The following is a 14697-nucleotide window of genomic DNA, read 5'->3' as shown; positions in this document are numbered from 1 at the left end:
GAGATTGAAAAGTGCCAGTTTGATGAATGGATAAAGAAATTGTGGTTTATATACACAATGGAGTACTATGTGGCAATGAGAAAGAATGAAACATGGCACTTTGTAGCAACATGGATGGAACTGGAGAGTGTGATGCTAAGTGAAGTAAGCCATACAGAGAAAGACAGATACCATATGTTTTCACTCTTATGTGGATCCTGAGAAACTTAACAGAAACCCATGGGGGAGGGGAAGGTAAAAACAAAAGAGGTTAGAGTGGGAGAGAGCCAAAGCATAAGAGACTCTTAAAAACTGAAAACAAACTGAGGGTTGATGGGGGGTGGGAGGGAGGGCAGGGTGGGTGATGGGTATTGAGGAGGGCACCTTTTGGGATGAGCACTGGGTGTTGTATGGAAACCAATTTGACAATAAATTTCATATATTGAAAAAAAAAGTGCCAGTTTCTAAATCTACTATTTCTTCAACATTTTTGAGCTGACAAAATAAAACAGTCTAAACTCCACTTATAATTTCTCAGCTCTAGACCTAGAATCAGCCATTTTCTTTTCAATTAATCCTGGTTCCTTTAGGTGAAAATGATGGTTAGAGCAAATCAAAGCCACAATGAGCTACCAACTTACACCTGTCAGAATGGCTAACATTAACAACTCAGGAAATAGCAGCTGTTCGTGATGATGCGGAGAAAGGGGAACCCTCCTACACTGCTGGTGGGAATGAAAACTGGTGCAGCCACTCTGGAAACCAGTAGGGAACTACACCATGACCCAGCAATTGCACTACTAGGTATTTACCCAAAGGATACAAAAACACTGATTTGAAGGGGCACATGCACCCCACTGTTTATAGCAGCACTATCAATAATAGCCAAATTGTGGAAAGAGGCCAAATGTCCATCAACTGATGAACGGGTAAAGAAGATGAGTTATATATATATATACATATATATATATATATGTATATGTATATATATGTATATATATATGTATACATATATATATACATATATATATACACACACACACAATGGAATATCACTCTGCCATTAAAATGAATGAAATCTTGCCATTTGTGACAACGTGGATAGAGAGTATTATGCTAAGTGAAATAAGTCAGTCAGAGGAAGACAAATACCATATGATTTCACTCATATGAGGAATTTAAGAAACAAAATAGATGAACATAGGGGAAGGGAAGGAAAAATAAAATAAGATTAAAAAAAAAGAGAGGGACACAAACCATAAGAGATTCTTAATTACGGAGAACCAAGAGGGGTGCCTGGGTGGCTCAGTTGGTTGAACATCAGGCTTTGGCTCAGGTCATGATCTCACAGTTTGTGAGTTCGAGCTCCAGGTTAGGCTCTGTGCTGACAGCTCAGAGCCTGGAGCCTGTTTGAATTCTGTGTCTCGCTCTTTCTCTGACCCTCCCCCGCTCACACTCTGTCTCCCTCTCGCAAAAATAACTACACATTAAAGAAAAATTTTTTAAAAATACGGAGAACAAACAGAGTTGCTAGAGGGGAGATAAGTGGGGGGATGGGCTAAATCGGTGATGGGCATTAAGGAGGGCACTTGTTGGGATGACCACTGGGTGCTATATGTAAATGATGGATCACTAAATTCTATTCCTGAAACCAATACTACACTATATGGTAACTAACTTGAATTTAAAAAAAATTTTTTTTTTACATTTATATATTTTTGAGAGAGAGATCGTGAGACAGAAAGTGAGCAGAGGAGGGGCAGAGAGAGAAGGAGACAGACTCTGAAGCAGGCTCCAGGCTCTGAGCAATTCAGCGCAGAGCCCGATGTGGTACTCGAACCCACAAACTGTGAGATCATGACCTGAGGCGAAGTCAGAGACTTAACTGACTAGGCCATCCAGGCGTCCCTTAACTAACTTGAATTTAAATAAAACCTTGGAAGAAAGAAAAAGAAATGGGAAAAAAAAAAGAGAAAATAATATTTAGAAATCAATACCTAAATTGATGTAGATGCTAGTCTGTGTGATTTAGCACCTGCAGTGTATGGCCCACAGGGTGAAATATTTATTATCTAGCCCTTTGCAGAAAAAGTGTAGTGACCCCAGTTGCAGAGGGATAACAGAAGGGAGAGCCATCACAGACTTAAATAGTACTAGATATACTCATTGCTATTGAAGTGTCATTGTTTCTAGGCCATTTCAGTGACTATTTCCAGAGAGAGAAAAATTTATTTAAAACAAAAAAAAAATCACAAGCCCTTATTGATATTTTCATTTTATGTTTAATACTAACATTGTAAAAATTTATTAATTTAACATTGGTATCTTTTCTTGTACACACAGTCCTAGCCCCATTAACATTAAAACGTTCTTTTAAATGTTTTGTCCTACCACAAATGTAGAATATTTCAAGGTCACAATTAGCACAAATATTAAACCTACTGAGTGAAGTTTAGGATTTCTTTCCAGTAAAACAGAAAGTTTTCCCTTAGAATTCATCCAACAAAGGCTGTAAAAAGCACTAGTTTCAAAAGTTAGTTGAAATAATTTTTTTCATGTGGTTATATTGTCTTAGTTGGGGAGGCTATGAAAAAATTTAAATTACAACTAGGGAAACTGGAATATAGACTAGATGCAGGAGGATATTATGGAGTTTTTGTTCATTTTCTTAGCTATCACAATGATATTGTGGTTAAGTAGGTGACTGTCCTTATTCTTAGCTAAATCATGCCAAAATATTTAGTGGTGAGATTTCATGATGTCTGAAATTTTCTTTTTTATTTTTTTTAGAAAACCTGGATTTATTTGTTAAACTATAACAAAGACAAAACAATTTCATCTGAAGCACTCGGAGTACTTACATCCCAATTTCACCTGTTGTTATGGACACCGACCCAAGAAGTTAGAATTAAAGGATATAAACTAAGAGATTATAACAAAACAGACTTGTGAAACGTGGTGAAAGGAGTAAAAGGTAGTCAGAAGCACTTGTGTTAGTGGTATATGTGGCTAGGATATTTCCTAAGAGGCTCCCTAGTGATGCCTGAATGAATTTATCTGTGTCCCAAGTTAGTAAAAAGAAACTTACCCTTATGGAGAATGAGTGGAGGTCAGGATTTCTCTGAGATCCCTTTGTCTTTCTTTTTAAGGGGTAAGGGGATCCTTAGGCTCTAAGGGGGTATATCTTAGACTCAGCCCCCCTTCTTCCCAGTCAGTCCACCTACACCTTCAAGTGCCTGTGCGTTCTCACCACATAGTCCTGCTAGGTTACAGAAGATGCATACAGTAAAGGCAGGAACTGTAGGCCCACTCTGAGGGTACCTATACACAGAAAGTTTTGAGGTAGATGATAAACTACAGATACCCTCTTGGTTAAGTTAATTCACCTTTGTTAATAAAGGTCATAGTTTCTTCTACTGGTAACAACTTTTTGTCTCCGTATAGTCTGTCTCAAAAGAGAACTGATTCGGGTAAGTTTGGGAGAAAGAAAAAGACTTTCATCAACACCCCCTCCACAGTAGAAGAGGCACCAAGTTCTTTCTGCAGTCAGGAGCAGAATCCCACAGCAGCATAAATCATTTTCAGTGATCAATGTCTGCATCCTCCACTTGCTCAACAACTGTTGATGCAGTATCTACCTCCATCCCATCTTCATAATCTCTTGTTGAGTCTTTTGTCCAGACCAGCCATGTTATGCCGGCTGCTCACAGACTGAGAAAGCATTTCTTCTAATCTCCCCAGTGAGGCTCGGCCTTCTGCTGTTATATTGGATAGTCCTGCTTCACAGGTGTAAAATGTAGGGATGTCTCCCTGCCCTTGTTCACATGCTTCCACATCATAATCTTCTCCACTGCAATCATCTGAATCTTCATCCTCAGGATCTGAATGCAAAGCCTGGCATTCACCCATTGCAGCAAACGTTGCCTCCAATGCTGACTTATCATTAGGTGCAAATCTAAATTCAGCAATAGGTTCAACAGCATCATCACTGTCTTCTCCAGCAACAGATTCTTTTGATTCTTCTCCAAATTTGGCATTCACCATAACATACAAATGCTCTCATGGATAGGCATTTAAGTCCCTGGACACTGCATGCAAACTAATGGTGGAGTATTCCTTTAAGAATCCCAATCCAGAGTCATCAAACCAAGACAGGTGCCTCTCAATGATATCAGAGGGGCCGGTGCTGAGGCCCCTGCCATTCAGCACAGCCTCAGTGTCTGGCTGTCGCCAAAGCCCTCAGCCTCAATGGCAGCAGGGACCTTTTGAGGAAGCTCATTGCAGCAGGGAGCCAGAGAGGCATAGGCGGGGAGGGAGCTGAAGCACAGCAACTCCTGCTGCTTGCCCGCACTTTCTTTTAAATAGTATGGCAGACCACGGTGTGTGGGGGTGGGGTGGTGGGCCAGAGGGAGCAAGAGTACAAATGATAAAGCAAATAGGGCAAAATACTAAAAATTAGTAAATCTGGGTAGAAATTCTTTGTGCCATTTTTGCAACTCTTCCTTAAACTTGAGATTTTACCGAAGTTAAAGAAAAAAGTGGAGAAAAGAGAGAAAGATGATCATTAGTCTAATATAGATTTTAAAAAGTGATTCATATACACATGCACAAAAGCTATGTTACCTGGGCAAGATTAATTAACATGTGTCTTGGGGAAGAAGCTTTTAATTCTGCTCTGCTTTGGCAGAAGGTCAGAGCGTACCTAGAGCTTGAAGTGGTTTACTATGAAACAGAATAGACAAAAAAAGGATACAATCAGAGGAGAGAATAGTGCCTTAGAGTGAATAAAATGTCAGGTCTTCCTAGCTTTCCTTCATTCCAGTTCAGTTTATCTAGACACTAGTTAAGGATAGAACCCAAATACACAAGGATATTTTGCAAAAAGCAACAGCATAAATGTCCTTTCCTTCTACTATCCCACTAGACCTGGGGTCAGCAGACTTTTCTTTAGAGGGTGAGATAATACATATTTCAGGCCTGTTGCTCATACAGCCACTGTATGTCACACACTGATACACAGTGATTGTGGGCCTTACTGCTGCTGTGTATGTCACTCTTTATGTGTCATGGTGACATACAAAAGTAGTCATGGACAAATGAATGGACATGGTTGTGTTCAAATGAGACATTGCTTATGGACACAGAAATTTAAATTTCATATGGTTTTCACATTATTTCTTTTTTACCCAGCCATTTAAAACCGTAAAAAATATTCTTAGCTTACAGATGATACAAAAAAACAGAAGGGTAGATGTGGTTCAAACCAGAAAACAAAAGGGAAAAACTTAACAATTACTCCTTTGTGCTGGCTGCCTTTTCGCTGTCTCACTTGGCTATGGTGATGGAAAGGGGCTCCTTTGGATAGCATGACAGGGCTGAGCAGCTCTATGATTTTAAGCCACTGAGCAGATAGTAACTCTCCTCCCAGACCACCAAGATTCAAGAAGTCCAACAGCTGCTCTAAATAGAAAGGCTCGTTCCAAGTTAACAATCAGTGTAATTAGGAGGAGTCATAATGTAAGTAGTAACAAGTAGAATCTTAGTCTATTGGCCCAAGATCCACCTGGAACTAGAGAGGTTTTCCATTTACTTCCTTCTGCAAGTGAAACCAACCTCATCCACTGTCTTCGTACTCTGGGGCCTCTGCCTTGAAGATTGATCTCATGTTAATACCTCTGTCTAATCAAATTAGTTTGCTTGTAGATATAAACTTATCTTATTTAAATAAATGTATATTAGATACTGACAGAAATAATTTCCTAAGTAATAATCTTTATTTACAATAATGCCTGTCCTTTGTGGGGTACCTGGGTGGCTCGGTAGGTTATGATCTCAGGTAATGACCTCAGTGTCCATGCTGATGGCATGGAGCCTGCTTGAGATTCTCTCTCCCTCCCTCTCTCTCTGCCCCTTCCCCACTCTTAATCTCTCAAAATAAATAAATGTTAAAAAAATAATTTTTATCCTTTGATAATTATTTCCATAGTGACCCTGAACCGTGATGTGTGCTGAATCACAACGGGCCCCTTTGGCCAGTGACGGTTTCCCCCTAAGCCCCTCCTCCACTGCAAATGACAAATGAGTTGAAAACATACCTCTCCAAAAAGAGCTTATAAAATAAAGGGCTTATAGGAATGGAGATGGAGACGGGGGAAGAGAAATATATAACTATTCTCAGTATTTAAATGGTTGTCAAGGGAAGGAAGGTTCAGACTTGTTCCACATTATGTCAAGCAATAGAAGGAGGAGTAATGTGTGGAAGCTGGTGAGACAGAACTGGGCTTACTACCAAAACATAAAGAAATAACAAGAGGAAAAAAAATTCAATAGCTGTCCAAAGATGAAATGGACTGATGCAATGAAATGGACTTGCCCTGGAAGATGCAAGTTTAGCATCCGGAGATACATATCTAGGATGTATGACCATTTGGAGAGGTAGTAGAAAAAATTTAAAAAAATTAAAATCATTGAACTAGGTAACCTTTATGATTTATGACATTTAACACTTAGGCTTGACACTTTTGAGATGGTATTATTTTCTGGGTAAGAAAAGAAAAGGGGGATAAAGATAAATAACCAAAAGAGTGAGGCAATTCCTTATTCCTCTAGTTTAACCACAACAAAGACAAGTGTGGCTCCTTCATCTACAACAAATTGAGGCCCTACCATTTGTCGAATAGTACTTTCCTCTAATTATATGCATTCTCCCACTTGATGAATATTTATTAAGATTGTGTGTTACCTACAATGTACAAAATACGAGGGTATTGTGTAGACACAGATTCCACTCTTATAGAATTTATAATTTATTGGAAAAGATAAAAATCTAACAAGTAATTACAATTAAAATATGGGTGTTGAGATTGTGCAGATATAGGGCATTGTGATGGTCTTTTTTTTAGATAGTGTCAAGTTAGCTAGCATACAGTGTATACAGTGTGCTCTTGGCTTTAAAGGTAGATTCCCGTGATTCATCACTTACATACAACACCCAGTGCTCATCCCAACAAGTGCCCTCCTCAGTGCCCATTGCCCATTTTCCCCTCCCCCCGACCCATCAACCCTCAGTTTGTTCTCTGTATTTAAAAGTCTCTTATGATTTGCTTTCCTGTTTGTAACTATTTTATTTTCTTTCCCTTCTCCCATGGTCTTTTGTTAAGTTTCTCAACTTCCACATATGAGGGAAAACATATGATATGTCTTTCTCTGACTGACTTATTTCCCTTAGCATAATACCCTCCAGTTCCATCCACATTGTTGCAAATGGAAAGATTTCATTCTTTCTCATTGCCAAGAAGTATTCCATTGTATATATAAACCACATCTTTTTTATCCATTCATCAGTTGGTGGACATTTTGGCCCTTTCCATAATTTGGCTATTGTTGACTGCACTGCCATAAACATTGGGGTACATGTGTCCCTATGAATCAGCACCCTGTATCTTTTGGATAAATTCCTAGTAGTGCTATTTCTGGGTCATAGGGTAATTCTATTTTAATCTTTTGAGGAACCTCCACACTGTTTTCCAGAGTGGCTACACCAGTTTGCATTCCCACCAACAATGCAAGAGGGTTCCTGTTTCTCTACATCCTCACCAACATCTATTGTTTCCTGAGTTGCTCATTTTAGCCACTCTGTCTGGTGTGAGGTGGTATCTTAATGTGGTTTTGATTTGTATTTCCCTGATGATGAGTGATATTGAGCATCTTTTCATGTGTCTGTTAGCCATGTGGAGATCTTTGGAAAAGTATCTATTCATGTCTTCTGCCCATTTCTTCCATTGTGATGGTCTTTAAACATGACGACAAATTATTTGATATTCCCCCATTGAGAGTTTGGGGCTCAATTTCCTTCATTTGAATCTCATTGGGCTTATAACTACTCTGAACAAAAGATAAAATAGAAGTAACACTATGTGGGGGCACCTGGGTGACTCAGTTGGTTGAGTGTCCAACTTCAGCTCAGGTCATGATCTCACAGTCGATGAGTTTGAGCCTGATGTCAGGCTCTGTGCTGACAGACTGGAGCCTGCTTCTGATTTTGTGTCCTCCTCTCTCTCTCCCACTCATGCTCTGTCCCTCTCTGTCTCTCAAAAATGAAGGAATGTTAAAAAATGTTTTTTTAATAAAAAAAGTAATACTATGTGATTTCTAGATCATGAGGCTTCTGCTTTGTTTGTTGGAAGATGGGTCTCTGGAGCCCTGAAGTACCCTGTAGGAAGTTCAGCTACTCTAAGCCCACTATGCTTTGAAGAAGTCAAGCTTTAAAGAGTGACCATGCAGAGCTCCACTTGATAGTTTCCAGCTACACCTAGGTTTCTAGTCATTCCAGTCCTAATTAAGGAGGAAGTCACCAGATCATTCCAGCCCCAGGCATTCAAGTCCTTCCCAGTCATTCATGTCTTCCAGACTGATAGTCCAGACCTCAAGGATCAGAGACAAGCCATCCTCTCTGGGATCTGTCCAAACTCCTGACCCAATGAATCCATAAGCATAATAATAACATCATTGTTGTCTTATGCCAATAAATTATAGGGTCATTTATAAAACAGTTCATCACAACAGCCCATAAGAACATGTATGAAGAAGATCTAACCTTGTTTAAGTGCCAGAGAAGGCCTCTGAGGAAGTCATATTTGAGCAGAGATATAAACAAGTAAGAATTAGCCACAAGAGTGTTCTCAGAAGAAACAGTCTGTTTGAAGAACCCGTAGAAGAAAGAGAAATACTGAGGCCATTTAGGAACTGGTAGAGTGTAGTAGTTTAATGAGGAGTGGGATGGGCAGAAGTCAGGTGGGAGGTAAAAGATGAAACAGGGGCAACTGGGTAGCTCAGTCATTTAAGCATCTGACTCTTGATTTCGGCCTAGGTCACGATCCCAGGGTTGTGGGATCAATCTACATGCCTGGCTCTGTGCTGAGAGTGGAGGCTGCTCTCTCTCCCTCTGCCCCTCCCCTGCTCTCTTTCTCTCTCTCTCTCAATAAATAAATAAATAAAAATATTTTTTATAAAAGTGAAGGAGAGTCTGACCATGATCCTCTCATAAACAATATTATGGCGTCTGAACTTTACCAGAAGTGTGAAGATAAACCACTGAAGTGTGAAGATTTGGTATCAGAATGACATGACTGGATATGTTTGTACTGTGGCAAGGCTGAAATAGTAAGAAGTTATAGCTTTAATTCTGGTGAGAGGTAATAGAAGGCTGATCAGGATAGCAACGGGGATCAATATTCAAAAGGTAAATTCATGGGATTTATAAACCTTTGGCTGTGGGAATGGGGAGTGAGGGAGAGGGGAGTTGTCTAGGCTTCTGATTGGGTGGTGAGGTGAGTGATGGTGTCATTTATCCAAAAGGCAACAGCGGAGGAAGAACAGATCAGAAGCAGTGATGAATAGCTCCATCTGGGGAATGAAGAATTTTGTTGAAGTGCCAGAGAGACATCCATGTGGCAAAGCCAGAAGACAGTTGGTTAAATATTATAGGTAAGGAGGAGAGTATGGAGAGGAAATAGTATTACCAAATGTGTATTTTAACCCATGTAATTTATAGATATTATTTCTATAATTATAATTCTGATAACCATGTGGGAGTGTTCAGAGAGGTAAGTAACCTGCCTAAGATCAGAGAGACAGGCAGTGTAGGGTAGAAATTTCAATATAGATCTTACTCCAGTTCGAAGTGAAAGGCACATGGTTCTATTTTCCATTAAAAAAAAAATCAGTTTTTGAAAGCAGCAAAATCGGCATTTGGGAATGCCTCTCTAGTCAGTTTAGCGGGTGACCTAAAAAGCTACAGTTTTGAAAAGGGGCCAGAGAAAAAGAAAGCTGTCCAGCTGGTCTAAGCCACAGTGCAGACAGCAATGCCACTTGGCCCTGACACTGTGGATTCACTGGTGTATTCTGGATGATCAGAATGTTCTATAGATCTTGTCTAGTAGAAACCCTCAGGATTCAACAGCACACTCATGCCTTCTTTGCAAGTTGCTATTTTTCTTTTAAGAACTAGCTCTTGGTTTACTAATGGATCCTGGTAATTATTATGGTAACTATCATTTGTCAAGCAGGCACAACATAGTAGGCATTGTAGTAAGTGCTCCCATGTTTTAACTTTGTCATAACAACCCTATGAGATAAGTATTATTTTCTTATCTATCTTTTATAGATGAGGGTGGGTATCAACTGGACTTTTGACTTTAAGACACTTGGTGACAGTGAGACTCTAGCTACTAATGAGCTGAATGTTATCTGAACCACCTGGTCATAAACCTGGGCATGATTAGCAGCACAGACTAATGAAATGAAAGTACATTGGGCTTGAGCAGGATCAGAAGGCACAGGTAATTTGTATGAACCGGTAGCTTACTTTCCACATTAACATCCATCCCTCAACCCACACATATGGCCCAAGGGGAATTCTCAGTAACTAGCTTACTGGGAAAAAAACGAGCCAAGAAAGAAAAAAAAAAAAATGAGCCAGTTTTATAGCTATGTCTACACATCTACTGGCCTCAGACAGAAGTAGAATGCTATGGTGGATAGCCTTGCTGGGAAATCTCCCTGGAAGATGGTAAAGAAGGGAAATTTTCCATGTGGGTATAATGTCAAGAGGAATATCTTAACGTTCACTTTACCTGAGGTAAAGCGGTGACTGTCACATATTAGGTACTCAAATATTTTTAAAGTAAATGAATAAATAATGGATTAATGACAATTTGTTGGCAGTAGTTAATGGTTTGGCCAGCTGATTAGGGATATTGAAGGAATGTGATTGGAGGATTTGTGACAGGAAGATTCAGAGAGATTATGTTGATGGACCTAAAGAAATGGGTTCAGAGTGTGGGAATAATTTAGGGGTGATTTTAAAGAATTAGGTGGGAGAGATGATCTGCTAGGTTTGTGTCAGTCTTCTCCAACAGACTGGTATCTGTTCAATGGGCTCATGATAAAATTCTCCCAGTGAAGAGAACAGAAGCTATACATTGCTCAGTTACATGAATTTACCTTTCTCAAGGCTAATCTGGCTACTGTCACTCTGAGCCCTTGACAGAGTAAAATACAACAGGAGAATTAGACAGTGTTACCTGGTTAAAACATTATATCACATTCATGCTATCATGGGAAAGGCAAAAGAGTTTGGATTTTCTTTCCCTACATACCATGTTTGCACTATTCATGCACTCCTAGTATATCCCACAAGATATTGCTTCTTCCTAAGGAACTCCCTTAACTGTGCAAGAAGTAAGACAATGAGCTGAAGCCCACATGCTGCTGTCCTTATAAAACAAAGAAATGGCCTGTTGAAGACTCAGATACGTCATGAGCTGCAAGATAATATCTTGGAAGGTTGGGTGCTATTCTATAGGAGGTGGTTTTCCTCTGAAGTAATGGCCAATATATTGTGCTATTTCACAACCCAGCCAGATCATGTGCATAGGTGGACCAGTAAGTACAGGTGGGAAAGGTGTTTTTCACTATTAACCCTAAAGACACATTTGCAAAATCTCTTTTTCCCATCCCTGAGACTCTACTCTCTGCTGGTTTTAACTTCTAGTACTTCTATAAGGAGTAACAGTTACATTGAAAAGAACTGATGCAAATATTTGCCTTTTGGGGTTTATCATACCACTAAGTAAAGAAGTAGAAAAGGAAGTTACAGTGGTAGCTGGAACAATTGATATCAGAGGGAAATAGGACTGCTGTCATTTAACAGAGGCAGAAAGAAGTAGATGGAATCTAAGGAACTTCTAGGATACCTTGTGGTATTGCATGGCCAATGGTAAAATTCATCATATACAAGCCAGTGTAAGTCAACCCATTAGGTAAAGAACCTCACCCAGCCAAGATGCTGGCTGAAAGCAAACAGCAAATGTAATGCATAGTAGAAAAAGAGAATAATAAATTTGAATTGTGATCTTGACCATTTACTGAAAGAAGGTATTCATCATCTGCCATTTACATACACACAGAGATACCTATATATAATATGTGCAAATACAGATCTTCCTCAACTTATGATGGGGTTACCTCTCAATAAACCCATCATAAGTTGAAAATATTGTCAGTCAAAAATGTGTCTAATACACCTAACCTACCAAACATAGCTTAGCCTAGCCTACCTTAAATGTACTCAAAACATTTGCATTAGCCTATAGTTGAGCAAAATTATCTAACACAGAGCCTACTTTAGGCTCTGGAATATTTTAGGCTGTGGAATATCTCATGTAATTTATTAAATACTGTACTAAAAGTGAAAAAAGGATGGTTGTATGAGTGTAAGCGTATCGGTTGTTCACCCTCATGTGGCTGACAGGAGGCTGTCTCTGCCACTGCCCAGCATCAGGGGAGAGTATCGTCCTACACACCACTAGCCCAGGAAAAGATCCAAATCCAAAATTCTTTTTATATATATAATAATTTTCTGCCTGACTTCTTCACCCCTCTTTTCCTTACAATTTTACTTAAGGCATGTTTATTGGTAGTAGAGTAAAATTTAGTCCATAGATCATGGAATATTGAAATGGATCATAACAGAACCAGAAGACAGTAAGACAAAAAGATCTCACTTAGAGATCTTGAATTTAGAGCTAGACAAAATGTGATAAATAAGACTTCGAGTTGATTCCCTTTAGGAATGGGGTAAGCATGTTTGGGGTTGTACAAGGTAAAATTACAGTGTTGGGTAGAAGGACATTTCTTGGCAGAGTAGTATAAAAATAAGGGTATGTTGATTTTGCCAACTACAGTTGTGGACTATAAAAGACATTCGTTTATATTTTTCTTTCCTTTTCTTTTCTCAGCATCTGGGCCCACTTCTTCTTTCTAATAAATCCCTCCTGTAAAGTGATGTCAGATACTTGCTTTCCCACGTTTGCAACTAGCTCATGAGCACTTGATCTGAGTTCAGCCCTTCAGGTGCTGCACTTGGAAGCCAGTGATGCAAAGAAGCAGGGCCTGTGGAGACACTGTCAAGGATACTGGCAGTAGAAGCATGGCAGGGGTGTGGATAAAAGCAGCATTGCCAAGGGGGATGTCCAGAGTCCAGAGACGGCAGAGGAGAAAACCCAAGTTGTGGCATCTAATTTTCAGTGATTGGACTTGCAGGGATGATTCTGTGCAGGGAATTGGGGTACAGTCTTGACTCTTTTTATTTATTTTTATTTTGAGAGAGAGACCAAGAGAGAGAGAGAGCTGGGGAGGGGCAGAAAGAGGGAGATACATAATCCCAAGCAGGCTCTGAACTTTCAGCGTTGAGCCCAATGTGGGGCTTGAACTCACAAACTGTGAGATAGTGACCTGAGCCAAGATCAGGAGTCCAACACTTAGCCAACTGAGCCACCCAGGCGCTCCCAGTCTTGACTCTTCTTATCTTCCCAGCCTCTGTCATTCTCAAACATTTTCTATGCTCAGTTCTGAAAATGATTCTGTAATCTACCCTAATATAAAATACTTTTATTGCAAAATTCAAGTAGAAATACTTTCTGTTGTTTGCAAACTAGAACCCTAGTTAATCAAGGGGGCTGGGCTAGATGCTTTCCAAGATTCCTCCGAGCTCTAAAATAACATGACTTTATAAATCTCATATTGAAATACATAAAGTAAGAAAATAACCTAGATTGTAAGCATGTTTCTTTCACTAAGTATTATTTAATATCATCTGATAGCCGTGTGTGTGTGTGTGTGTGTGTGTGTGTGTGTGTGTGTGTGTGTATTTTTCTTATAGGAGTGGTTCCAAGCAAAGAAAGGAAGGATGAACTAGTGCTTGAAGCTATACTCTACCCACCACAGTAGAGGTATCTTGTGAAAGTTACCTTTACATGTCTCCCAATCCATGACTTGATACTTTTTTCATGTAACCATGGTTGTTAAGTTTCTGCCTACCTAGCCCTGCATCTTTAGAAGATCTTCCTAAAGTTTATGCCTAAAAGGTATTTCATTACCTGAAAGTGCTTAGTAAAACTCCCTAGCTACGGAGTTTGTTATAAAAACCTCAGTAAACCTAAAGAATGCTTGCCTCCACTTCACTCACAAATACTGTGTGGAGCCTTGGAGGACACAGCGTCCCTTTGCTGCAGAAAAGACACAGAAAATAATTTACCTCTACAGATGTAAGTGGTAAATGGGAGAAAGGCAATGCAGTATCAAAACAAATTGATGCCCAATGAGGAACTTTCAAATGTCTGTAGCATTAATTATGGACCAAGATAAAAGTCTGTGCTCCTGGGGAGGAGAATATGAGATAACAGATTCTTGAGAAGACCATAGCATCTGGCCATTCTATTTGAAATCATAGCATCTGTGGTCACTTCACTGACATGTTTGTATGGAGGACAAATAATGGTGCTCACTACAGGGAAGCAATAATGCACATTTTGTATAAAAAATGTATTATAAGGGTTTCTGAATATTGCCCGCCCTCTACCAAACACACACCTGCTAACATTCCATTTTGTGTCCTAACTGCACCAGACAGCTCAGTGTGGCATACGGTAGAAATCCAGGAGCTTTATTAATGAGCAAAGATTTCTAAAATCAAAAATCAAAGTTGTAAACAATAAAGTAAAAGCAACCGAAACTACTAAACAAAAGACATTATCTGATTGCTGTGGTTTAAAAAGGATCACAGATCTGAAGCTGGACTTGCATACCTGGGGAGATAAATCATCATCCAAGACCTCTACAATGACCCTCAGCTGAGCCATCTTTGCCCAGCTGGTG

General features: G+C 39.5%; 1 protein-coding gene and 1 pseudogene across 2 annotated transcripts in view; both read right to left on the bottom strand.

Annotated features, from left to right (window-relative positions):
- The window catches only part of CCDC148 (coiled-coil domain containing 148), a 246819-nt gene that overhangs the window by 32956 nt on the left and 199166 nt on the right, over positions 1 to 14697 (bottom strand). The window lies entirely within an intron of this gene.
- On the bottom strand, positions 3291 to 14681 carry LOC132673864 (methylosome subunit pICln pseudogene; annotated as a pseudogene).

The sequence above is a fragment of the Panthera onca genome, chromosome C1 (assembly GCF_046562875.1).
Source record: "Panthera onca isolate mPanOnc1 chromosome C1, mPanOnc1 haplotype 2, whole genome shotgun sequence".
Lineage (NCBI taxonomy): Eukaryota > Metazoa > Chordata > Mammalia > Carnivora > Felidae > Panthera > Panthera onca.
Note: the sequence above shows the minus strand (reverse complement) of the source record. Positions and strands in the feature narration are given on the sequence as shown.